Raw genomic sequence first — 26582 nt, 5'->3', positions numbered from 1 at the left:
GGTATCCATACTTCTGTCAGAGATAGTGGACATCGGAAAATGCCACACAAGTTTGTGGGATTTTTAAACAATGCATGAAAATTATGGGATGTGGATGGCCTCATTGGATGAAGAAGTTGCATGATGGGAATTCAACCTCAAGCTCCCAGAGATTCCTGCATGACTCATTTCTACCCCACAACACATTATGAAAAGTTCCCAAAAGGCATTGCATCAGACAGTGATGTGTGGCGCACTGGGTACCTACCCATGGTGCAATGCACTCTGCATTAACATGAGCCCTTCTGGTGAGTATGTGCAGTACCATTGCAAGCAATACACAGAAGATATATTAACTTAGATGGTTATATGCTGACATAACTTGTATTAACCAACATTTGTAACGTAGACATGGATGTAGGCTGTTCCTAAGGGAAGAGAGAAACAAAGTGTTTCCTGCAGCAGTTTCATTATATAATTTGGAAATTGTAAACACATTCACATAGAGATGTCTGGGACACTGGCATAAGAATGTAACAACAGCCATTCTGGGTCAAAACAATGGTCCATCTGGATCAGTATCCTGTCTTCCAATGGTAGCCAGTCCCAGGTGCTTCCGAGGGAATGAACAGAACAGGGAAATTATCAAGTGATCCATCCCCTGTCATCCACTCCCATATTCTTGCAGTCAGAGTTTAGGGATTGCATTCTTGACTATCTTGGCTAATAGCCATTGATGGACATATCCTCCAGGATCTTATCTAATTATTTTTTGATAACTGTTATAGTTTTGGCTTTCATGACATCCTCTGGCAATGAATTCCACAGGTTGACTATGTGTTGCTTGAAGAAGTACATTCTTATGTTTGTTTGAAATCTGCTGCCTATTAATTCCATTGGGTGACCCATGGTTCTTGTGGTATGTGAAGGGGTAAATAACCTTTCTCTATTCACTGTTTGCTTATCATTCACGATTTTATAGACCTCTATCATATTTCCCCTTACTCATCTCTTTTCCAAGCTGAACAGTCCTAGTCTTTTTAATCTTTCCATATATATGGAAACTGTTCTATACCCTGTCACTGCACCTTTTCCAATTCTAATCTATTATTTTTTTGAGATAAGAATACCAGAACTACATGTGGTATTCAATGTGTGGGTGTACCGTGGAGTCATATTTTGGTATTATGATACTTCCTGTCTTATTATCTATCCCTTCCCTGAAGGTTCCTTACATTCTATTAACTTTTTGACTGCTGCCGCACATTGAGCAGATGTTTTAAGAGAACTCTCTATGATGGCTATTTCATTACAGCAAATTGAAATTTTGTCATGGAAATTTTTGATTTTGTGGAAATCCCATTTGTTCTGAATTCTTACCACTTTATTTGATTTAGATCAAATGTACCTTCACAGTTAAAGAGCAAGTTCACATAATACCCATGCTGTATAGATGGTGTGTTATTAAAATTACAAATTGTCACTTTAAATTTTATGTTTTTTTTCTGGTCCCGCTGCCAACATGGAGCTCTGAGTGGCAGTGTGCAATCTGGGTCCTCAGCAATCAGTCTGTCAGGACAGTCTGGATCAGGATCGGTTGAGTTGTTCCTCTCTGCCTTAGGTAGCAGTCTGCTTGGTCTATTTCTGTGTTTGCTTTTGAGTGTTAAATTTCTGGATTCAAAGAAATAAAGTAGTCTTATGTTGCAACTGTCTAGCAAGAGGATTGTTTCTTTCTAATTCTGTGTATGTATGCTGTGAACATAACAGGGAAAGCCTTGCTTTTTTAACCTTTGGACTTTTCTACATTCCAGCTGCAGTGAGTGAAACTAGTACATCGATTTTCTAGAAAGGAGACTGGTTTCTGTTTTAAAGAGAGAATAGAGTGAGTTCCGATCAAAGCTCTTACTCAACGGGAAATTTCAGAAGGTGCTCACAGGGATTGTGATTAACTTCAGAGTGAAAATGTGAGTCAATATTCATTTTTTTTCTAAATAAGGCTTTGTTACTTTGCTACAAATTGTAAGTTTTGTTGCTGAAGTTTCTGTCTTATAGGGTTATTCTACCAGCCTATCAGTCAGCGAAAGGATGGTATCTACAAAAAATTGAGTTTGATCAAAGAGGCAATCAAGTCTAATAAACCTTTAATAATGGGTAACTTTTAATTAACCACAAACTGGACAAATTAAAAAAAGTGACAAGGTTTAGAGTACAAAAGAGGAGAGACAATTCTTGTACCATACAGAGTAACACACACATACAACAAAGTGAGCACATAGACAAAGGGTCCTTCGGAAACTAGAAATCAAGTTCAAGCAAAGGCTGTGTAGTAAAGGAACATAAAAAACGTCAGATAAAATATCCTGTATGTACAGGTTATTCAGTAATGGCTATTAAGGGCTCTTCCACCCTGTCAGCTCCAACATGGCAATTGTTATTTTCCTGTGTCTCCTTGAGCATGTTTAACTTTTCCCCTTGTCCTGATACATAAATAACAATATTGACTATTTTTGCAGGAGTGTCTCGAGTATTTTTTCCATCACACCCACTGAGGGCTTGATGTGTTTAAAATATCCTCCAATTTAGGTAGCAAATGACACTTGCTGCCTTTTTCTTCATATCTTATTATAAATAGGTGAATTTTTAAAATGTAATTTCATTCTGGATTTTCTGTCAATTTGCTTAATTTTACTTGTTTAATTTCTGTTTGTCCAATTAAAGATCAGATGGGCACCATCAGCCTGTCAACAAGAGCTAAGTGATTTTTATTTTTTCTTCAGGGCAACTGAAGCAGTTGGCAAATTCAGGTTGAATTTGGTGAATAGTTTTTGCTGAAAAAAATGGTTTACAATTTTCTGAAAAAGTTGAAATGTTTTGTTTTGACTTTTTGTAAATGAAACATTTTAACCTTTCATTTCAAATTGCTCTTTCATCTAAATATTAATGAGGTTTAATTAAAACAAGACAGTAAAACACCCAAAAAACTAAATGAAGCATTGTGTTTAATTTGAATTGGGGGGAGGGTGTTTCAGACAGAAAATTGAAAAATCTATTATTCATTCAGTTCTATTATCACTATTAATTGCAGATTTAAAAAAAGTGCCATCTCATTTATAAAATGATATAAATTAAAATAATAATTCTTATTAATAAAACAGTGGTATAAGTTTGTTTGAAACTATAGAGAAATAAAAGAAAAAAATAAGATCTCTGTCCTGATCAGGGCAAACAACCCAAAGTTGTTTTGAGAACCTAAAATAAACGATTTCTGTCAATAAGTAGCCCATATAAAGGAGATGGACCAGAGGGAGGCTATACATTTTCCTTCATTCAGAAAAGGCTGCCTAAGGCCTCATGATCACAACTTTTATTTGATCACTTGAAGAAAGAGCTAATGATTTTTTATATATACATGATATGAAACATGCAGACCACAATATTGTTCTCCTTCAAATTCCTCCTTCAAAAAACTCAAGGGTAGTTCAGCACCCAGGGAGCTGACATCACAATCATCTAATTGTTTCCTTGTGTTCCACATGCCCCCCCCCCAACCCAAGTTTTTGTTTCATTCATTTGTTTTCTCTTGGTTCATACTTAGAGTGTAAACCTGTTTGGACAGGTATTTTATTTTGTTAAATATGTGTGTATGCTGCGTAGCTCTGTCAGGCTGTTGCTAGGTTGAGCACAGTTCAAATAATATATGTAGCAGATAAAAAGTGGGGATTGTGGTATCCCTAATTTATTAAATAATAATAATATTAATACGTTATGAAGGCACATTGAATGTATAGATTCATAGACTCCAAGGCTGGAAGGGACTGCTTTGTTCATCTCTTGTGCAAACAGGCCAGAGAATTTCACTTTCTGTTTCCAGCATTGGCCCTAACACAGTTGAGCTGGAGCAGATTTTTTAGAAAGAGAGATTCAGGTTTGATTTAAAGTATCCAAGGGAGGGAATACGAGTGATTGGGTCAGCTCCCCATACCCCAGAAGCTATGGGCACCTGTCCCAATGATTAATTACCTTCATTATTCAAATTTTGCATCTTAGCTCCTGCTGGAACATTTCTGGCTTGAATTTAGAGCAACTGAATGTTTTTTTATGCCTCTGACTGACAGATTAAAGAGCCACCAAATGTTAGATATCTTCACTCTCTCTCGGTATTTGCAGACCAGGAACAAGTTATTTATAGGTGTATGTCATGGTAGAGCCTAGGAGGCCCAGGCATGGCCAAGGACCCCATTGTGCTAGGGGCTGTACATTATTTAGGGCCAAGGAGCCCCAGTCATGGATCAGGACCACATTGTGCCCAGCACTGAACAAACACAAAACAAAAAGAGGTTCCCGAAAGAGGTTATATTCTAAATAGACAAGACTGACAAGGATGAGGAAGGGGAAGAACATACAAGAAAAGCAAACAAAGATAGCAGCAAACAGCATGTTAATGCTATAATTGTGTGTGTGTGTTTAGTTTAGTTAGGAGGGAGATCAGCTACAAAGCAGAGGGAGGGGGGGACTCCCTCAGGGAACTGATGGGCAGGAACCCCTGGGAGAATAAAATGAGGGGGAAAGGAGTCCAGGAGAGCCTTATGGAGGTTACAGGAACAAAGCATCCTGATCAAACACAGGAGAAGTTGACCCAGACTGTGGGGAAGATCACTGAGGTGATCAAATCTGCCAAATAAGCGCAGGACCCACCAACGTAGAGGAGGAACTTTGTCACAATATATAAAGATTCCATAGGTACTTAGCAAAATATGCTTCATAAAGCACTTTCTGTTACAGGAAAACAGGTATATATAGATTTATATCTGCATTTATTGCAGCTATGGTGTACAGTTTCCGTGTTCTATTTTCTATAAGTGTTCATATAAAGATCACACAAACCTCTGAGGTATATAGGCAATAAAACAGGGCGTTCCTAATGTTAAGTAATGAAATATGTCAGGAAAATGTTTGTAGTTGATAAGAATAGTTATCAAAAACAGGTCTGACCACATAAATTAGAGCATAGTCCTTTATGGGCAAAGTCTGCTTGCTATCTTCTCTGCAGTAAGTTAGGGCACTCTCTGCACTGGAACTGGAGCAATCCCACTGGGTCTAGGACCGGATGTGGGCAGAAAGGAGAGCACAAGCAATCTGTCTTCTTATTGTCCTGTGTAGCAGTGGGGAAAATTGTCCCTTTGCAAACAACTGTTTAGAAATTAACTGATACATACTGTCCTTCTCCTAGGCTCTCTCCCTCCCTATCTATCAAGTTACCTATTTGGCTTCCACCAGGGTACTACCCTGATCATGTCCCATATATTTAAACATGGAAATTGCAATTCTCTTCCTCCTTTCCCACACTGTGGCATTACTAGGTTTTAGGGATATTCATTTATTCTGCATGTGTAGGTGTTGGGGGTGTAAGTGAGTTTGTTGTGTGTCTCTATGTGCATGAAGAAGTTATTGTGGAAAATCTATGGCAAATAATGGAGTTTTACATTTAGTGGGTTCTGCGCTCATGCTTCTCTCCTGTCAGTATGAGTTCCATACCTTAGAGCTGGCTTCAATGGAAATTTTCTTTCATCAACTCAGGAGACTTCCTCTGTTAGCGGATAGTTTCATGGCTCCAGTAGATAATAGAAATGATCAGCTGGTCATGGTGGAAAGGGAGGGGATTTCTAGTCTGTTCTGTTAAGGGTTCCATACCAGACCCATCACCCTAGTATCCAAGGGCCTTGGGTACGATTGGGACAGTTGTGTGGAGCCTTGCATATCTGGATAAGCACCTTGAATTTGTCTGTATTCATTACAGAGCCAACCCACAAAGCAGACCACTGAATGAATGTTGACTTTTTTTTTTTTGGCTAAGAGGGTGGGCTGTAGCATTTTGTAGGAAGTTGCTGGAAATTGGTGTGAGAGATACTGCAACTGCAGGCAATATCTTTGAGGACCATATTGTATGAACATATGATTTCTTTATGCATCACTGAGAGCCAGGAATTGTACGGAATGCCAGGAACTAAAACAATGAGGTGGGGGAGGTGATGAAGGTGAATCACTCAGGTTGCAAACCTCTTCAGGGAGATACCTCATGCAGGAGAGACTCCCCTATACTGACAAACTGAGTTTTGACCAACAGACAAAGAAATGGCTTTGGGCAGCATACAAAGATTGAGTTTCAACAGAAACAGGGCCTTCATTCTGATCCAGCAAACAGACAAGACCTTCTGTCCAAGGGTGGGGAGGGCAAGTTTGGCTTACTGAGGCCCCATAAGACAGATTGGTGACCTGTGGTAAGATTTTCAGCATGCATCTAGGAACTTATCTGTAATTCTCTGTAATGTTTTTACCCTAAGAACAAGTGTGTTTTGATTTGTGAAGGCTGGTCGGTCACTGCTATACATTGTGGTAGCCTGTGGAAAGGTGAAGCACAGGTGCTGGACCCTGGGCAGACCTGCGGAGGAAATCACAGTGAGGTGCAGAGGGACCACAAGCTTGAAATCACAGTCTGGTGGGAGAGAGGTGCAGGTTTCTGCCTGAGCGAGGTGATGGCTGGGAGCCTGAAAACCCTAAGTGGATGCCCTCCTGGAGGACCACAAATTTGGTTCAAATCTGCAGTTAACTCTGAAAAAGTTACCCTGTTTTTTGAGGTCCCTTTGTAACTCTTTGCTGTCTGCTTTGGACTTACCTATCTTGAGTAATTTTGTATCATCTGCAAATTTTGCCACCTCATTGTTCATCCCCTTTTCCAAATCATTTATGAATATATTACACAGGTCTGGTCCCAGTGTAGCTCCTTGGGGGACCTGGCTATTTACCTCTCTTCATTGTGAAAACTGACCATTTATTAGCACCTTTTGTTTCCTATCTTTAACCAGTTATTAATCCATGAGGGGACCATCCTCCTCATCCCTGACTGCTTACATACTTAAGAGCCTTTGGTGAGGGATCTTATCAAAGGTTTTCTGAAAGTCCAAGTACAGTCTATCCACTGTCTCACCCTTGTCCACATGTTTGTTGAGCCCCTCCAAGAATTCTAACATGATACAGTCACATGATTTCCTTTTTAAAAAACATGTTGTCAGTTGCCCAACAGATCATGTTAATCTGTGTGTCTGATAATTCTGTTCTTTCTTATAGTTTCATATCACAGTTAGTTCTGCAGTTTCATATTTGACTTCCTTCAGAACCCCAGGGTGAATACCATCTTGTCCTGGTGAATTATTGCAGTTTAATTTATCAATTTGTTCCAAAACTTCCTTTCTTGACTTCTCAATCTGAGACAGTTCCTCAGATTTGTCACCTAAAAATTATGACTCAGGTGTGGTAATCTTCCTCACATTATCTGGAGTAAAGACTGATGCAAACAATTCATTTAGCTTTTCCACAACATCATCTTCTTCCTTGGATGGTCCTCTAGCAAGTTGATTGTCCAGTGGCACAACTAATCATTTGACAGGCTTTCTACTTCTGATGTACTTTAAAAAATTGCTGTTAGTTTCTGTGTATTTTGCTAGTTCTTTTTTGGCCTGCCTAATTATGCTTTTATACTGAACTTGCCAGAGTTTATGCTCTTTTTGATTTTCCTCACTAGAATTTGGCTTCCAAGTTTTAAAGGATTTTTTTTTACTTCTAAGCACCATTTTTATTCTATTATTATTATTTATTATTATTATTATTATTATTATTATTATTATTATGCTGTTTAGCCATGATGGAATTGTTTTGTCTTTTTACTATTTGTTGTTGTTGTTTTAATTTTGGGTAAACATTTACTTTGAGCCTCCACTATGGTGTTTTTAAAAAAAGTTTCCATGAAGCTTGCAGGTACTTCACTCTTGTGTCTGTTCCTTTTAATTCCCTTTTTGAAGTTAAATGCTATTGTGTTGAATTTCTTTGGCATTTCCCCCCCACAAAGATGTTAAATGTCATTGCATTATGGTTGCTATTTCTGAGAAGTTCAGCTATTTTCATCTCTTGGACCAGAACCTGTGGTTCACTTAGGATTAAATTAATAATTGCCTGTCCCCATGTGGGTTCCAGGACTAGCTGCTCCAAGAAGTGGTCATTAATGGTGTCTAGACATTTTATTTCTGCATCCTATCCTGAGATGTTTTCTGTTTTTGTAGCCTCTCTAATCTCCCTGATCATTTCACAGTCACCATCATCATGCTAGTCTGGTGGTTGTAGTATATTCCTACTGCTATACTCTTATTATTCAAGCATGGAATATCTATCCATAAAGATTCTATGGATAGACCTTTGGATGCAAAGTAAACAAAATCTTGGCAAAGTGCTATGAGTTTAAGGACCACATCATCTGGAAGATCAACATAGACTGCCAGTGTTGATGTCTCTGATGCTCCAATAATCCAGACCATCAAATTGTAAAATTCAATTGGCATGGGAGACTTTGCAGCCTCAACTGTTAAATCAACTGATGTTGGTGGCCAGGGACAACTCATTCCAGGACTGTCATCCGACGTGTTCTTGATGCTCACTGGAGCATTGTATAAAGTCCTTGTCTTAAATATAAAGGGAAGGGTAACCACATTTCTGTATACAGTACTATAAAATCTGTCCTGGCCAGAGGCACAAAATCCTTTTACCTGTAAAGGGTTAAGAAGCTCAAGTAACCTGGCTGGCACCTGACCAATAGGACCAATAAGGGGACAAGATACTTTTAAATCTGGGAGGGCAGGGGGAAGGCTTTGTTCTGTCTGTTCCATGTGAATCTTGCCAGAGACAAATCAAGAAAGCAAGCAATCCAACTCCTATAGAATTAGTAAGTACTAGCAAGGGAATGCATTAGATTATCTTTTGTTTTGGTTTGTAATTTTCTCTGTGCCAAGGGGAAGGTGTATTCCTGGTTTTTCTTTTTGTAACTAGAGGGAAATCCTTTGTCTTTTAAATCTAATTGCCCTGTAAAATTATCTTCCATTCTAATTTTACAGAGGTGCTTCTTTTACCCTTTTTCTTTCTAATAAAGTTCTGTTGTTTTTTTTTAAGAAACTGATGGGGTTTTTAGTGTCCTAAAAATCCCAAGGTTGGTCTGTGCTTATCTTGTTTATTCTCAAGAAAAGTGGGGTGTAGGGATTGGGGGGATACTCGGGGGGAGATAGGGCTTCAAGTAGCCCTCCCTAAAGGTTTGTTTAAATCACTTGGTGATGACAGCATTTACCTAATCCAAGGTACAAGCTAAAATGTGTGCCTTGTGGAAGTTTTAACCTAAGCTGATAAAAAATAAGTGTAGGGGGTCTTTCACGTGAGTCCCCACATCTGTACCCTAAAGTCCAGAGTGGGGAGAGAACTCTGACATGGTGGAAAAGGTGGGATCTTTTGAGCCAGAGATCAGTTTGAACCAGAAGCACAGACCTAAGGAGTTTTTTTTTTCTCTCTTTGCCTGGAGGCAGAGGTGTTAGCTTACAGCCAGATAATTTACAAGGAGGTTTCTTTTTTCTTTCTAGCTCTTGGGTAAGCTAGGCAAGCAGGAGCTAGGATGGCAAAACACAATGTCCAACAAAAACTAGAAATAGCTAAATTTGAAGCTGAAAAGAGACAAAAAATCATGACAGACAAATAGCTTTAAAACTCTTGGAGGCGGAAATGGAGGTGAAATGCTTGGAGGTGGAGGCAGAGAAGCACCACTTGGAGATGGAGGTGAAGAAGCACCTTTTGGAGGCAGAGGCGAAACGCTTGGAGACGGAGTTAGTGCTGAAGTGCTTAGATCTGGAAAGAGTTAAAATGGGTCTCCCGGAAAACTTTAACAATCCTTCCCCTAAAATCCACAAATGGAAGTGACTATGTCCACAGTATGATGAATCTAGTAATATTGCTGAATATTTCCTCACCTTTGAGAGACTGTGCACACTCCATGCAATTCCTGATGATCACAAGATGACCACACTGGTAGCAAAATTGACTGGAAGAGCTCTGGACAAGCTGATGCCTATTGAGGAGGCTTCTGACTATGGTAAATTTAAGAATTGAGATTTAAAACAATTTCAAGTTATACCTGAAATGTACAAAGTAAAATTTACAGCCCTTAAGAGAGGGCCTGGACTAAGTAATGTGGCTTATGTAAACCAAATAAAGGATCTGTTAGATAAATGGGTCAATGGCAGAGGTTTAACTAGCTTTAAAGGAATGTGTGATTTAATTACTCAGGAACAATTCCTGAATATGATCAATGATGATATGAAACAGTGTTTATGGGATAAAAAAATGGACTAAGCAGAAAGTCTTAGTTTCTGATGCTGATCAATACTAGCAGACCCAGACTGCCAGAGAGGCGGGGCAAATCAGAATAACATGAGTGGAGGAAGCAGAGAGGAACAACCCTGGTTGCAGTTTGAGTGCATACCAGAAGGAACACCCTCAGGCCACACCCAAGGCCACAGCCCAAGGCCCCAACTACACCCCGAGGAAAACCCCAGACATTTTATCATTCTACCACACCATTCTTCAGCAACCCACCTCGCCCCAGTGACCAGTCAGCTGGATGATGTTTTAAATGTAATGAGCTGGGGCATGTAAAGGCCAACTGCCCCAAGAACACCAACAGATTACAGTTCATAGCACCGGGGTCACACCAAAGGTCCTCATGCTCAAATGCCTCCCAGATACTCTCAGAGTGAAGGAAAACTGTGAGTGTTGGCAGGAAGAAGGTTACAGCATGGAGGGACACTAAAACACAAGTGGCTCTTCACCAGTCCTTAGTGGACCCCAGCTTAATCAACCCAGATGTCCAAGTGATGATTCATCCCTTCAAGTCAAAAGAGTTTGACTTGCCTAGAGCCAAGTTGCCTGTCTAGTACAAAGGCTGGTCATAAATGTGGACTTTTGCAGTCTATGATAATTATCCCGTTCCCATGCTGCTGGGGGAAGACTTGGCCAGTCATGTAAAGCTAGCCAAGAGGGTGGGAATGGTCACCCGCAGCCAGGCTTCATCTTCACACCTAGCTCTGTCCCTGAGCCTTTTACAAGGGCCCATCCTGTGTTACCCAAGACCCAGACTGAGGTGATGGAACTAGACCCCATGCCCATGTCTGCAGCTGCAGTAGTGGATCCAGTCTCAGAGACCCAGACAGATCTAGTCCCAGAACCGGAATTAGCGGAACAACCAGCACCAGAACCATTGCCAGCACTGAATCCAGTACTTGCAACCCTGTCTGGAACCCCAACACCAGAGGGCACCACAGACCCTGCACTGGTAGCAGCAAATAAACCTACACAAAAGGCTCAGTTGGAGCCTAAACTCCAACATAGTGCAGTGGAGAGCGGTTCACAGTCAACAGAAACAGCCCCATCCCCTACATTGCTTCTAGAGGGATCAAGCCCAAGTCCACAATCCAATGAGAAACTGATGTCTCCAGCATCAAGGGAACAGTTCCAGGTCAAACAGAAAGCAAATAAAAGCCACCAGGGAGCTTGAATGGCGGCACGGAGCAACCCATCCCCTTTCAGCTATTCTAATCTATTCCTTTTTTGTGGTAGAAACTTTTATACAAGGAAACTCTTTCTGGTGGGCACCAGAAAGACTGGCATCCTCAAAAACAGTTGGTAGTTCCAACGAAGTACCAGGTAAAGCTCTTGATCTTAGCCCACAATCATCCTAGTGGTCAGGCTGGGGTGAACAAAACCAAAGACTGTTTGGGGAAGTCCTTCCACTGGGAAGGAATGGGCAAAATGTTTCTGTCTATGTCCGGTCTTGTAAGGTATGCCAAAGAGTGGAAAAACCTCAAGACCAGGTCAAAGCCACTCTCCAACCGCTCCCCCTAATTAAGGTTCTAGTTCAGCAAGTAGCTGTGAATATTCTGGTTCCTTTTTCGAAAAAGGCACCCAGAGGAAAGCAGTACCATACTGACTTTCATAGATTTTGCCACCCGATGGCCAGAACCAGTAGCTCTAAGCAACACCAGGGCTAAAAGTGTGTGCCAGGCGTTGAACATTTTTGCCATGGTAAAAACTAATTTCCTGGCAGGAACCATAAAAAGCCTTTTAAAAGCTCATAGGGTAAACCACTTGGTTGCCACCCCTTACCACCATCAAACAAATGGCCTGGTGGAAAAGTTTAATAAAACTTTGGGGGCCATAATACATACATTCATAAATAAGCACTTCAATAATTAAACCTAGTGTTGCAGCAGTTGTGCTTTGGCTAGAGAGCTGTACCACATCCCAGTTTAGGGTTTTCGCTATTTAAACTTCTGTATGGCCACAATGTTAAGGGGCCATTACGGTTGGTGAATCAGCAATGGAAGGGGTTTATGACTTCTCCAGAAACTAACATTCTAAACTTTTTAAACAACCTCCAAAACACCCTCCAAACCTCTTTAGCCCTTGCTAAAAAAAACCTAAAAAAATGCTCAAAAAAAGCAAAATGACTGGTATAATAAACATGCCAAAAAGTGTTCCTTCAAAGTAGGGGACCAGGTCATGGTCTTAAAGGTGCTCCAGGCCCATAACACTGGTCTACAATTTTTGAGAAGTCATCTGCTTCAGAGATAAAATGTTCTATTTATTATGTATTTTGATGTGCTGAATTCAAATATGACAATTAAAACAACTGATTGGCTACTGTTTCTAAGATATTTAAGTTTTTACATTTTATGTCTAGGTATATTGTGTAGATAGTAGAGTTTTAATCATAAATTGTAAACCTAGGTCTTTTCATGTGTTTATGGTTGCTTTACATGATAATATTTCACCTGTCCTGTTTATGTAACACTTTAAAAATCAGCAAAAGGGTTATCTAACTAAAATTTATTATGAAACAAAAAGCAAAAAAACTATTACGTACATAGTTTAGTCCTATCCAGTGTCTACTCAACGCTTCTTGGCTTGTCTCTTGTATTCATTAAATGGAGCATCTCTTGTCACTGTTCAGCAATAGTCTGCAAGCATTGATGGGCTCCATTTGCCCTGATAGCGTTTCTCCATTGTTGCAATGTCCTGGTGAAATCGCTCGCCGTGCTCGTCGCTCACTGCTCCGCAGTTCGGTGGAAAAAAGTCTAGATGAGAGTGCAAAAAATGTATCTTTAGTGACATGTTGCAACCAAGGCTTTTGTATGCCTTGAGGAGGTTTTCCACCAACAACCTGTAGTTGTCTGCCTTGTTGTTTCCGAGAAAATTTATGCCACTAACTGGAAGGCTTTCCATGCCATCTTTTCCTTGCCACGCAGTGCATGGTCAAATGCATCATCTCAAAGAAGTTCACGAATCTGAGGACCAACAAAGACACCTTCCTTTGTCTTAGCTTCACTTAACCTTGGAAATTTTCCATGGAGGTACTTGAAAGCTGCTTGTGTTTTGTCAATAGCCTTGACAAAGTTCTTCATCAGACCCAGCTTGATGTGTAAGGGTGGTAACAAAATCTTCCTTGATTCAACAAGTGGTGGATGCTGAACACTTTTCCTCCCAGGCTCCAATGACTGTCGGAGTGGCCAATCTTTCTTGATGTAGTGGGAATCTCTTGCACGACTATCCCATTCACAGAGAAAACAGCAGTACTTTGTGTATCCAGTCTGCAGACCAAGCAAGAGAGCAACAACCTTCAAATCGCCACAAAGCTGCCACTGATGTTGGTCATAGTTTATGCACCTCAAAAGTTGTTTCATGTTGTTATAGGTTTCCTTCATATGGACTGCATGACCAACTGGAATTGATGGCAAAACATTGCCATTATGCAGTAAAACAGCTTTAAGACTCGTCTTCGATGAATCAATGAACAGTCTCCACTCATCTGGATTGTGAACGATGTTGAAGGCTGCCATCACACCATCGATGTTGTTGCAGGCTACAAGATCACCTTCCGTGAAGAAGAATGGGACAAGATCCTTTTGACAGTCACGGAACATGGAAACCCTAACATCACCTGCCATGAGATTCCACTGCTGTAGTCTGGAGCTCAAAAGCTCTGCCTTACTCTTGGGTAGTTCCAAATCCCTGACAAGGTCATTCAGTTCACCTTGTGTTATGAGGTGTGGTTCAGAGGAGGAGGATGGGAGAAAATGTGGGTCCTGTGACATTGATGGCTCAGGAGCAGAAGTTTCATCCTCTTCCTCTTCCTCTTCCTCTTCCTCGTCTGACTCAGGTGAGAATGATTGTGGTGCATCAGGAACTGGCAGTCCTTCTCCGTGGGGTACTGGGCGTATAGCTGATGGAATGTTTGGATAATGCACAGTCCACTTTTTCTTCTTTGACACACCTTTCCCAACTGGAGGCACCATGCAGAAGTAACAATTGCTGGTATGATCTGTTGGCTCTCTCCAAATCATTGGCACAGCAAAAGGCATAGATTTCCTTTTCCTGTTCAACCACTGGCGAAGATTTGTTGCACAAGTGTTGCAGCATTTGTGGTGCAAAAGTCACTTCACCACAAACATAGCAAAAGTTATCTGCACTGTTCACACAAGTACGAGGCATCAACAAGGACAAGTGCAGAGTCCTGCACTTAGGACGGAAGAATCCCATGCACTGCTACAGACTAGGGACCGAATGGCTGGGCAGCAGTTCTGCAGAGAAGGACCTAGGGGTTACGGTGGATGAAAAGCTGAATATGAGTCAACAGTGTGCCCTTGTTGCCAAGAAGGCTAATGGCATTTTGGGTTGTATAAGTAGGGGCATTTCCAGCAGATCGAGGGATGTGATCATTCCCCTCTATTCAGCACTGTTGAGGCCTGATTTGGAGTACTGTGTCCAGTTTTGGGCCCCACACTGCAAGAAGAATGTGGGTAAATTGGAGAGAGTCCAGCGGAGGGCAACAAAAATGATTAGGGGGCTGGAGCACATGACTTATGAGGAGAGGCTGAGGGAACTGGGATTATTTAGTCTGCAGAAGAGAAGAATGAGGGGGGATTTGATAGCAGCTTTCAACTACCTGAAAGGGGGTTCCAAAGAGGATGGATCTAGACTGTTCTCAGTGGTAGAAGATGACAGAACAAGGAGTAATGGTCTCAAGTTGCAGAGGGGGAGGTTTAGGTTGGACATTAGGAAAAACTTTTTCACTAGTAGGGTGGTGAAGAACTGGAATGGGTTACCTAGGGAGGTGGTGGAATCTCCTTCCTTGGAGGTTTTTAAGGTCAGGCTTGACAAAGCCATGGCTGGGATGATTTAGTTGGGTTTGGTCCTGCTTTGAGCAGGGGTTTGGACTAGATGACCTCCTGAGGTCCCTTCCAACCCTGAGATTCTATGATTCTATGATTCTATGATCTCTGCTCACTTTGGCTAAACAGAAATGTGTCCCTTTGCAAAATCAAACACTGACAAATAAGAGAGCATGACACTGTATGATTTCTAGAACTGATATAGGGCAATTTGTTCAGCAGAGTGATGTAAGCTTCGTTATGATTGCATCATCCATGACTTCTATGAATAACATAATGCAATTCATATCATGGATGATGCAATACCAGCTTCAGATTGCATCATTCATTGTTTTGCCTAAAAAGCAAGTATTGTCCAAACCCAGTCATAGATTTATTCATAGATCCAGTCAAAGATGTATTTTAGTCATTTCTGGTTTAAATTGAGATCCCTTCCCTTTATAACTCACTTATCCTCCGCCGTTCCCAAGTCAAGGGTCGTATATACTGACCCAATAGCATATCTTGAAAACTACAGCCAATCAACAATTTTAAGCATCATTTTCATTCTCAGTGACCCAGAATTAGTAAAGTTGGACTACATTTATTTCAGAAGTATTCTGGCTGTAGAGCAGTGTAAGATGGAAGTGTCCTGGGAAGGGCCATTCACGGTCCAAAAGCGCCTGGGAGTTGTTAACTATCTCATAGCAACCCTACCTCAAATCTAAAGCCTAAGGTGTACAATGTTAATTCTCTAAAGCCCCTTTATTCCCCCCCCCCAAATTAAAGGTTTGTCAGTTTATAGACCAGGAAGAAAATGACGCTAAGTGGCCTAAAGGTGTCTACTACAAAGAAAAAAGTAATGGTGGCATAAAAACAGTAAACCTCTCCATAATCCTTGGATGTATGCAGCAGCAGCAAATCAAAAAGCTGTGCGCCAGCTTCGCACCAATGTTCTCAGCCACCCCAGGATGGACTGAATGGGCATACCACTCCATTAACACAGGTACTGCTCACCCAATTAGAGCTCAACCTTACTCCTCAAGCTAAAACTGCTATAAAATGGAAAATCCAAAATATGCTACAAATGGGTGTAATCCGCCCCTCTAACAGTGCATGGGCATCTCCAGTGGTTGTAGTTCCCAAACCAAATGGAAAAATACATTTTTGCATAACTACCGTAAGCTAAATGCTGTAACTCGCCCAAACAACTATCTAATGCCAAGCATAAATAAACTATTAAAAAAAACTGGGATGTGTCCAGTTCATCTCTACCTTAAACTTAACCAAGGAGTGCTGGCAGGTACCGCTAAATAAATCTGCCAAAAACAAGTCAGCCTTCATCACCCATGTCCAGCTATATAAATTTAATGTGCTCCCTTTCGGGCTGCAAAATGCACCCAGCATCTTCCAAAACTTGTAAATGGTCTCCTAGCAAAATTTAAAAATATGCAATCACACTCCTTAACAATGTGTCCATTTTTCTAATTCATGGGCAAAACACCTAAAGCTTTACAAAAAGTCTTCAAGCGTGTAAAAAAGGCAAAACTAACTGTCAAGCTAAAAAGTATCAAATAGGCCTAAACAAAGTAACTTACCTTAAACACCAGGTGGGTCAAAAAAATATCAACCCCCTACAGGCCAATGTAAATACTATCCAAAAGTGGCCTGTCCTAAAGTAAAAAACAAACAGGTCCAATCCTTCTTAGGCTTGGCCAAATATTACAGGCAATTTATACTGCACTACAGCCAAATTGCTGCCCCACTAACAAACCTAACCAAGAAAACCAGCCAAATGCAGTTCAATAAACTAAAAAGTGTCAAAAGGCCTTTAACCAGCTTAAAGCAACACTCATGTCTAACCCTGTGCTAAGGGCTCCAAACTTTAACAGTTCCTAGTAACCACATATGCATCCAAGCGTGGTATAAAAGCAATTTTTATGCAAAATAAATAAATAAATAAATAAATAAATAAAATAAAAATAAAAATTCCATCCTGTTGTATTTCTCAGCAAAAAAACTGTCTAAAAAAAAGCCACTGGTCAATCAGAAAAAAATAATGTTACGCCATTGTGTATGCTCTAAAAAAGCAATGCCCATATGAAGTAACTTAGCTGGCACCTAACCAATAAGGGGACAAGATACTTTCAAATGCGGGGGGGGGGAGGGGGCGCTTTTTACTGTCTGTTCCGTGTGGATCTTGCCAGAAGCAAATCAAGAAAGCAAGCAATCCAACGCCTATAGAATTATTAAGTACTAGCAAGGAAATGTGTTAGATTATCTTTTGTTTTGGCTTGTAATTTTCTCTGTGCTGAGGGGAAGGTGTATTCCTGGTTTTTCTTTTTGTAACTTTAAGGTTTTGCCTAAAGGGAAATCCTCTGTGTTTTAAATCTAATTGCCCTGTAAAATTATCTTCCATTCTAATTTTACAGAGGTGCTTCTTTTACTCTTTTTCTTTGTAATAAAGTTCTGTTTTTTTTAAGAAACTGTTGGGATTTTTAGTATCCTAAATATCCCAAGGTTGGTCTGTGGTCACCTTGTTTATTCTCAAGCCTCCCCAGGAAAGGGGATGTAGGGCTTGGGGGGATATTGGGGGGAGATAGGGCTCCAAGTGGCCCTCTCTAAAGGTTTGTTTAAATCACTTGGTGGTGGCAGTGTTTACCTAATCCAAGGTACAAGGAAAAATGTGTGCCTTGGGGAAGTTTTTACCCTAAGCTGGTAAAAATAAGCTTAGGGGTCTTTCACGTGGGTCCCCACATCTGTACTCTAAAGTCCAGAGTGGGGTGGGAACCCTAACGGTTCTATTTTACTGAAAATCAGGAGCTGATGTACTTACTTTTGATGATCTATGGGGTGGTAGATCAGCTTGTGGTTGACAATGAATTCTCTCTTCTTAACTCACAATTGTCTCTGTATCTGTTCTTGCCTCTGATTGATAAAGAAGTCTATTGATAAACCTAATTGTTAATAGTGTGGCAACATACACTATCTCACTATCATTATTGTGGTGTAGTGCATCACAGATGAGCTGAGGGAAGTCATATTTCAGGGTGTTAACTTGGTAATGAAAAAAATGCATAATTTCTAAAAACAGGTTTCTTCACAGAGACAATAATTATTTTTATAAGGCATAAGTCTTGCTACTGTGTTTTAAATGTATACTTTCATATTGTATTCAAGATTTATATACACCAACAGGTTAGGAAAATGCTGTGATGCTTACATTTCTATTTGTCTTTACCGTGATTTTGCCTAAATGATTATGAAAATTTCTACCTATACAATGTATCACATACCTGTTGTTGGCTGTGTGTATGTTCCCTTTCTGTGCTGCTCCAGCAGACCTTGATCAAACTGCCCAAGAACACCACAGACTTGGTTCAGCAGCGAGGGCACTTGGCCAGGTTTATTGTCGATGAAGCATGGTTATAGCTCCCCATCATAGGTGTGGACTCCGTGGGTGCTACGGGGATGGAGCACCCATGGGAAAAAAATGGTGGGTGCTGAGCATCCATCAGCAGCACCCCTACCAGAACCTTCCACTCCCCCAAGCACCTCGCCTGCTGCCTGTAGGTGGGCCCTGATGATCAGCACCTCCCCTTCCCATCCAGCTCCTACTGCCCGCCACGCATCAGCTGTTCTGCGGTATCAAGAGGTGCTGGGAGGGAGGGTGGGAGGAGTAAGAGTGCAGTGTACTAGGAGGAGGGGCAGAACTGGAGGGGGAAGGGGTGGGAGGGAAGGAAGAGGCGGGATGGGAGCAGAGTGGGGGTGGGAAGAAGCAGGGTGGGGATACGGCCTTAGGGGAAGGGGTGGAGTGGGTGTGGAGCCTAGGTGAAGCTGAGGGGGAGCATCCCCCGGCAGATTAGAAACTCAGCACCTATGCACCCCATAGATTCTACAGGGATAATAAGACATGTATGCCCATTACAATGGACCTGCTCAGTGAGTGCCAGGACTTTCTGCTCTCCCCTAGGCCAGATAAAGACACCCGCTCTGTGATCCTCTTTTATACACTGATACAAACAAGTTACGTATTGCCCTTCTGATGTGGTTAGTTACCACCCTTTATCTCGTATATGTTGGTTCAATCGAAACATCTCTAGCCATCACTCTGTCCTCCTGACCTTATCTTTAGGAGAGGTCAATGTGTCCCTGGATCATCTTCGGAGAGTGTGTTTATACCATAACTTGGTATCAAAGTGTTCTGGTACCACCCTTCTGGAATGTGTTTATGTGAGTGTCCTGTGCCTAACATTTCTTAGGAGTGTTTGCATTTTTGCAATGCCAGCCCTGTTCTTGTGAAGTTCATGTATCAGATAGTGAGCCTGAAAGCAGGCATCTGCTTTGTAACAGGGCCTGATTTTTGCTCATGGCCTGACTCTTGTTATCTTTGCTTTATATCAGCAGGACCTGACGTTAGTTTAGACCAGAGGTCAGCAACGTATGGCACGCGTGTCAAAAATGGCACGCGAGCCAATTTTTAATGGCATGCGGCTGCCTGCTGGGACTCTGCTTGCCATTAAAAATCCTGCGGACGCGGCAAGCCGCGGGGTTCGCGGTCCCGGACTGGAGTGCTGACCGAGTGCAGCAAGCCACCGGCCCCTCCCCCGCCTTCCCCCAAACTCCTGCCGCCGCGCACGCAGTGCTCTGGGGGCCGGGGCTGCGCTCTCCCGTGGGGCAGCGTTTGGGTACGTGGAAAAGTAAAGACGCTCCCCACGCATCTGGAGCCCTGCTGCCGCGCGCACAGCGCTCTGAGGGGCGGACCAGGGCTGGGCTGCGCGCGCGGCGGCGGCAGGGCTCCAGATGAGTGGGGAGTCTCGCGGTAAGGGGGCTGGGAGGGGTGGGTAAGGGGTGGGGGCAGTCAAGGGACAGGGAGCAGGGGTTGGATTGGTGGGTGGGATCCTGGGGAGGTGGTTAGGGGCGGGGACTCTGGAAGGCAGTCAAGGAGCGGGGGTTGGATGGGGCATGGGAGTCCCGGGGTCCGTTTGCGAGTGGATAGGGGTCAGGGCAGTCAGGGGACCGGGAGCAAGGAGGGTCCAGGGGAGCAATTAGGGTGGGGGGGTCTCTGGAGGGGGTGGTCAGGGGACAAGGAGCTAGGGGGATTGGATGAGTCGGGAGTTCTGGGGGGGCTGTCAGGAGGCAGGGGTGTGGAGAGGGGTTGGGGTAAGCAGGGAGCAGGGGGGGTTGTATGGGTCCAGAGTTCTGGGGGTCCTGTCAGGGGGCAGGGAGCGGATAGATAGGCATGGGAGTCCAGGGGGTCTGTCTGGGTGTGGGGGTGTGGATAAGGGCTGGGGCAGTCAGGGGACAGGTAGGGGGTAGGATCCTAGGGGGGAAGTCAGGGGACAAGGGGCAGGGAGGCTTAGATAGGGGGTGGGGTCCCAGGAGGGGGTAGTTGGGACAAGGAGCGGTGGAGGGTTGGGGGTTCTGGGGGGCAGTCACCCAGCCCTCTGCTCTGAGCCTTGACCCCCCCACACACACACCCAGTTCTCTGCCCTGAGCCCTGCACCCCCACGCCACCCCAGGCCCTGGCCCTGAGCCCTGTACCATCTGGCCCTCTGTTGACTCCTTCACACCCCTCCCCATGACCCCAGCCCTGACTCTGGCACCCCCACATATACCCAGCCCCCCTACCCTGACACCTGCACCGCCTCACATGCCCCCAGTCCTCTGCCCTGACTCTTGCACCATCCACATCCCCAGCTCCCCCACATCCCATGCACCCTGCACATCCCCACTCCCACCCTGAGCACCAACGGGAGTCACATTCCCACCTGCACCCCTCACACCAAATGGGAGCTGCCCAGGTAAGTGCCCCCACAACCCAAACCTCCTGCCCCAGCCCTGAGCCCCCTCCTTCATTGTAGCTCCTGGCCAGACCCTTCACCCCAAGCCCTGTGCTCAGTGCACTCCCACCGTCAGCTCAGTGCAGAGAGAGGAAGAGAATGGGCCAGAACCAAGGAGAAGGTAGGTACCCACTATATGTGGGCAGGGCCAGGACCCCAGACCGGCAGCGGGCTGAGCGGGTCCGGCAGCCAAGATCCCCGCTGGCAGCAGCTGGAGGCAGAACCCTGAGTAGCAGTGGGCTGAGCTGCTCAGCCCACAGCCAGTCTGGGGTCCCTGCTGCTGGCCCCGCACAGCCTGCTGCCGGTCTGGCTGCCAGATCCTTCCCAGCTGGGGTCCCAGCCACAGGCCACACTCAGCCCACTGCCGGTCTAGGTGAACAACCCCAGACCCAGCAGTAGGCTGAGCGGGCCAGTGGCGTAAGATCAACATTTTAATTTAATTTTAAATGAAGCTTCTTAAACATTTTGAAAACCTTGTTTATTTTACAATACAACACTAGTTTGTTATATTATATATAGACTTGTTTTTTAGAAGGTCTCTCTCTACATTAAAATGTATTACCGTCACGCAAAACCTTAAATTAGAGTGAATAAATGAAGACTTGGCACACCACTTCTGAAAGGTTCCCGACCTTATGACTTACATCAGACACCTTATACCAGGCCTTACTGTTTAATTTCTCAGTTTGTTCCAAAACCTCCTTTAATGACACCTCAACCTGGGACAGTTTCTCACATTTAGCAATAGAGAGTCCTGTGGCACCGTTAAGACTAACAGATGTATTGGCGCATAAGCTTTCATGGGTGAATCCCCACTTCGTCAGACGCATGCAGCTTATGCTCCAATACATCTGTTAGTCTTAAAGGTGCCATAGGACTCTCCATTGCTTACAGATCCAGACTACATGGCTACCACTCTGATACTTTCTCACATTTGTCACCTAAAAAGAATGGTTCAGGTTTGGGAATCAACCTCACATCCTCATCCGTTAAGACTGCTGCAAAGAATTCATTTAGTTTCTCCTCAATGGCCATATCATCCTTGAGTGCTCCTTTAACATATCGATCGTCCAGTGGCCCGACTGGTTGTTTAGCAGGCTTCCTGCTTCTGATGTACTTAAAAACATTTTTTGCTATTACTTTTGAGTCTTTGGCTAGCTGTTCTTCACATTCTTTTTTGGCCTTCCGAATTATATTTTATACTTCATTTGCCAGAGTTTATGCTTCTTTCTATTTTCCTCACTAGGATTTAACTTCCACTTTTTAAAGGATGCCTTTTTGCCTTTCCCAGCTTCTTTTACTTTGTTGTTTAGCCACGGTAGCACGTATTTGGTTCTCTTACTAAGTTTTTTAATTTGGGGTATACATTTAAGTTGAGCCTCTGTTATGGTGGCTTTTAAAAGTTTCCATGTGACTTACAGGGATTTCACTTTTAGCGCTGTACCTTTTAATTTCTGTTTAACTAACTTCCTCATTTTTGTGTAGTCCCCCTCTCTGAAATTAAATGCTACAGTGCTGGGCTGCTGTGGTGTTTTCCCTGCCACAGGGATATTAAAATTAATTGTATTATGATTAGTATTACCAAGTGGTCTAGCTAGATTCACCTCTTGGACCTGATCCTGTGCTCCACTTAGGACTAAATCAAGAATTGCCTCTCCTCTGGTGGGTTCCAGGACTAGCTGCTCCAAGAAACAGTCATGTAAGGTGTCAAGAAACTTTATTTCTGCATCCCATGCTGAGGTATCACATACCCAGTCAATATGGGGATAGTTGAAATCCCCCATTATTATTGAATTTTTAATTTTAATAGCCTCTCTAATCTCCCTGAGCATTTCATAGTCATTATCACCATCCTGGTCAGGAGGTTAGTAATATAACCCTACTGCTATATTCTTGGTATTAGATCATTGAATTACTATCCATAGAGATTCAATGGTACAGTTTGGTTCATTTAAGATTTTTACTTCATTTGATTCTATGCTTTCTTTCACATATAGTGCCACTCTCCCACCAGCACGGCCTGTTCTGTCCTTCAGATATATTTTGTACTCTGGTATTACTATGTCCCATTGATTATCCTCATTCCAATAATTATGAACTGTCTTGGGACCAGATTAGGGAAAATATTGAAGAAATTATAGGTGCCAAAATTGGTTGACAGCCAGATAACTTTAGATGTGCCATTACAGAAGACTGCAGAGTTTCTTGTGGAGAACGTTTAATACATGGTCTCAGTTTATTTCCATATGCGCTATCATAAGGCCAGAAGGGACCATTGCGGTCATCCGTGATGACTTCCCGTACAGTGAAGGCCAGAGACTTTCCCAGAATAATAAATAATTCTTAGAGTACATCTTTTAGAAAAACATCCAATCCTGATTTAAAAATGGTCAGTGGTGGTGAATTCACCATGACCCTTGTTAAATTTTTCAAATGGTTAATTACTCGCACCATTAAAAATTTACACCTTATTTCCAGTCTGAATGTATCTATCTTTTTTTTTTTATATTGAGAGACAAACTAATATAGAGCAGAAGCTGCATTCAGAGAACCAATGAGCCCTCAGGAATTCAAATAATTTGCAACTGCTATACTGATTGATTGAAAAATTCCCAGGACTAAACTTCCACCAAAATCTTGGAATTCCATCTGTGAAATTCAGACTTACATAGTGAATAAAAGTATCAGAGGGGTAGCCATGTTAGTCTGGATCTGTAAAAGCAGCAAAGAGTCCTGTTGCACCTTATAGACTAACAGATGTATTGGAGCATGAGCTTTTGTGGGTGAATACATCTGATGAAGTGGGTATTCACCCATGAAAGCTCATGCTCCAATATGTCTGTTAGTCTATAAGGTGCCACAGGACTCCTTGCTGCTTTTATAGTGAATAATAAAATGTCTGAGAACATGAGAACCTTAAACTGATTCATCTGGTGCTTGAGATGTGTCAGAACATTACTGTACTATAACTTTTGTTAGTATTGATCGTTTCATATAGCAAACATTTTAGATGCTGAATAAGTGCCTTGTTTATAGCTTTTTTGTAATTAAACAATATGTATATGTTTTTCTCTTTCAGAAAAGCCAAAGATGGGAAATAGTAAGTATTGTTCTATGCATTGATTTCCGAAGTTGAATTGATGTGATGAGTGCTCCATCATCCATTTCTGTACCATACATTACCTGCTTCTCTGACTTCCGTTCAGAAATATTTGCTATATTTAAAGCATTTTATTAAACCTCACTACCACTGGCCATTTGGATGATGGAATACATTCCATGATACAAGGTTAACTAAGAGGCTTTGTTTCTCCATTGTGTGTAAAACATGGATTATATAGGGTGGTATGACCATAGTGCTTGGAGGGGCCTCACTGAGATTCCTAAATCAAGACAAACCACAAAAGATGGGGTAGGTGATTCCCAAAACAGGTGATTTATTCTAATAATTAGATTCACCAACTAGCAACAAAACACTTTCTATAACATCTTACTGGTTACCAACAAGTCGTAAAATGCATTTCCCTTAAGCAATCCAGCCCTGAGCCACCCAGACAGCCAAGTCAAATATGGCGAGGACTACTTAAAATCCTTTTCACCATATATAAAGTTATACCAATCCCAAGGGATTGGACACATTAGCCACCAGGTCAATGAATATTTCAGACTTTACCCAAATCACATGCTTACAGCCAATTCTTATTAACCAAACTAAGATTTATTAAAAAGAAAAGAGAGTGATTATATTTAAAAGATCATTATACATACAGATATGAATAAAATTCTTAGGTCAGTTTCATAATAGAGATGGTGAAGTGCTGACCTGCAAAAAGTTCTTTCAGAATCAATTCCATAAATTATAACCCAATAGGCAGTCCATGTGCAGAATCTGTGTAAATTCTTCCATGAGAAATAGCAGGGAAATCAAGAGCACACCTGGAGACCTCAGTCTTGTGACTTGAAACCTCCTCTGATAAGTTCAAGCAGACTTGAGATAAAAAAATATCAGGTCCCAAAGTTCTTTTATAGATCTCTGGCAAGTTGTGATAACCTCTCGACAGCAGGTAACACAAGCACTAATAAGGTACATTGTTGCTTTGAACAGTCAAGTCCTATTTTCTGTGTATACGCAGATAATTAATTGCACTGATTAGCATAAGGCCATTAACCATCCAAAGGTTCATGTGTAGTTTACTACAAACTTCAAAGAGAAATAAAGACAATTATATTATTATTCCATGGTTCATCTAATTGCTAATATTCCCTTTTGATCTCTGAATCGTTAGAATCCAGTTTTCACAGGGGGTTGTGTAGCTTGTTGCTTTGCGTGGACTGATACACAGAACCAACAGAGTGCTGCATGCAGCTTCAAGATCTCAAGTGCACACACAAGCAAGTGTTTAGAACTCTGGAATCCAGGGGACAGTACACTCAGGGTGGGTTAAATGGTGGCAGTGTAAATGTCCATTAGATAAGTTTAATGTACTATTGTAAACCACCTTTGTTAATTAATTTATTGAACTGCCCCCTGCTGATTTAAATTAGTGGTGACATTTAACCTCAGTCTGTTATATCATGCGCTTTACACCAACAAGAGAAATCTCATCTACGTTGCATATTTTGGCAAGTGCTCCTTCACCAGGGGACTAAATCACCTTACTCACTAGTATATGAGAGCTTGCAACACTGATTATCACCCACACATTGGTAATGGCAGGGAGCATTCAGAAATCAGAAGACAGGCCAAAAACATGATTTATATAAATGTTGTTGTGCACATTCCCTCTTCACTTTGCTGCATGACACTCTGTTTTGTTTGTTTTTTCTGGGCTCAAATAAAGAGAAAAAAGGTAAGATTGCATTGACTTTTCAACAGTCACAAGCAAAACTATTGTTATACAACAAAAACGGTCCCAGGTGTTTTTGATCCTGCTTCTACTTCAGCCTTTCCCACTACATTAGTTAACGGGGATGTGTTATTTATTAGTAGATGCATTTTCTAATAATTTCTTGAAAATGCCCTTAAACAATCCACCATATCTGGAAAATATATGCACACACTGAAAACATTTTTTTTTATTATGCAGATGCATCCAAAATTTTGTTGTTAAGAAAAAAAGTGCATATTTGCTGAATGTGACTCTGTTACTATCAGCTAGTGTTGTCAGACATTGGTTAAAATATGATCAGATTTTGCCCCCCATTGGTTGGGTAACACTGCACTCCTGGGAGTGGTGGAGGTCTGCAGCAGATGTAGAACTAGTTTCAGTTTTTGTACCTCATGATGGAGTTTGGAATCCCAGTTGCAGGGAGAGAGGGGGGACTCAGAGTTTCTGTAGGCTTGATGTGGATTTTGCACTAGAATTTCATGCTGTGAGAGTCTGCAGGGTTTCTGGTGAGGGGAGCGGGGTCAGACTAGGGCTCGAGGGGGAGGGTAGAATGTGAAGTCTAGGCCATGGGGGCTGAGGAATGCTTGTGTAACAAATTTTTATAGTGGGGATTGCATCTTGTCCAAAACAATGTCTGTGAGAAAACTGTAAAGATGATTTGTGATTTTTAAGAACATACATAAGAACATAAGAACGGCCGTACCACGTCAGACCAAAAGGTTCATCTAGCCCAGTATCTGTCTACCGACAGTGGCCAATGCCAGGTGCCCCAGAGGGAGTGAACCTAACAGGCAATGATC

At 42.2% G+C, this 26582-nt stretch overlaps 1 long non-coding RNA gene across 1 annotated transcript in view; it reads left to right on the top strand.

The window, feature by feature from the left end:
• Positions 1-1810: 1810 nt before the first annotated feature.
• LOC120394429 overlaps positions 1811-26582 on the top strand; it is a 45312-nt gene continuing 20540 nt past the window's right edge. The window contains exons 1-2 of the long non-coding RNA XR_005592289.1: positions 1811-1943; positions 23973-23993. This is a non-coding gene — a long non-coding RNA (uncharacterized LOC120394429). The remainder of the gene's footprint in view (positions 1944-23972; positions 23994-26582) is intronic.

Source organism: Mauremys reevesii, unplaced genomic scaffold (assembly GCF_016161935.1).
Source record: "Mauremys reevesii isolate NIE-2019 unplaced genomic scaffold, ASM1616193v1 Contig59, whole genome shotgun sequence".
Lineage (NCBI taxonomy): Eukaryota > Metazoa > Chordata > Testudines > Geoemydidae > Mauremys > Mauremys reevesii.
Note: the sequence above shows the minus strand (reverse complement) of the source record. Positions and strands in the feature narration are given on the sequence as shown.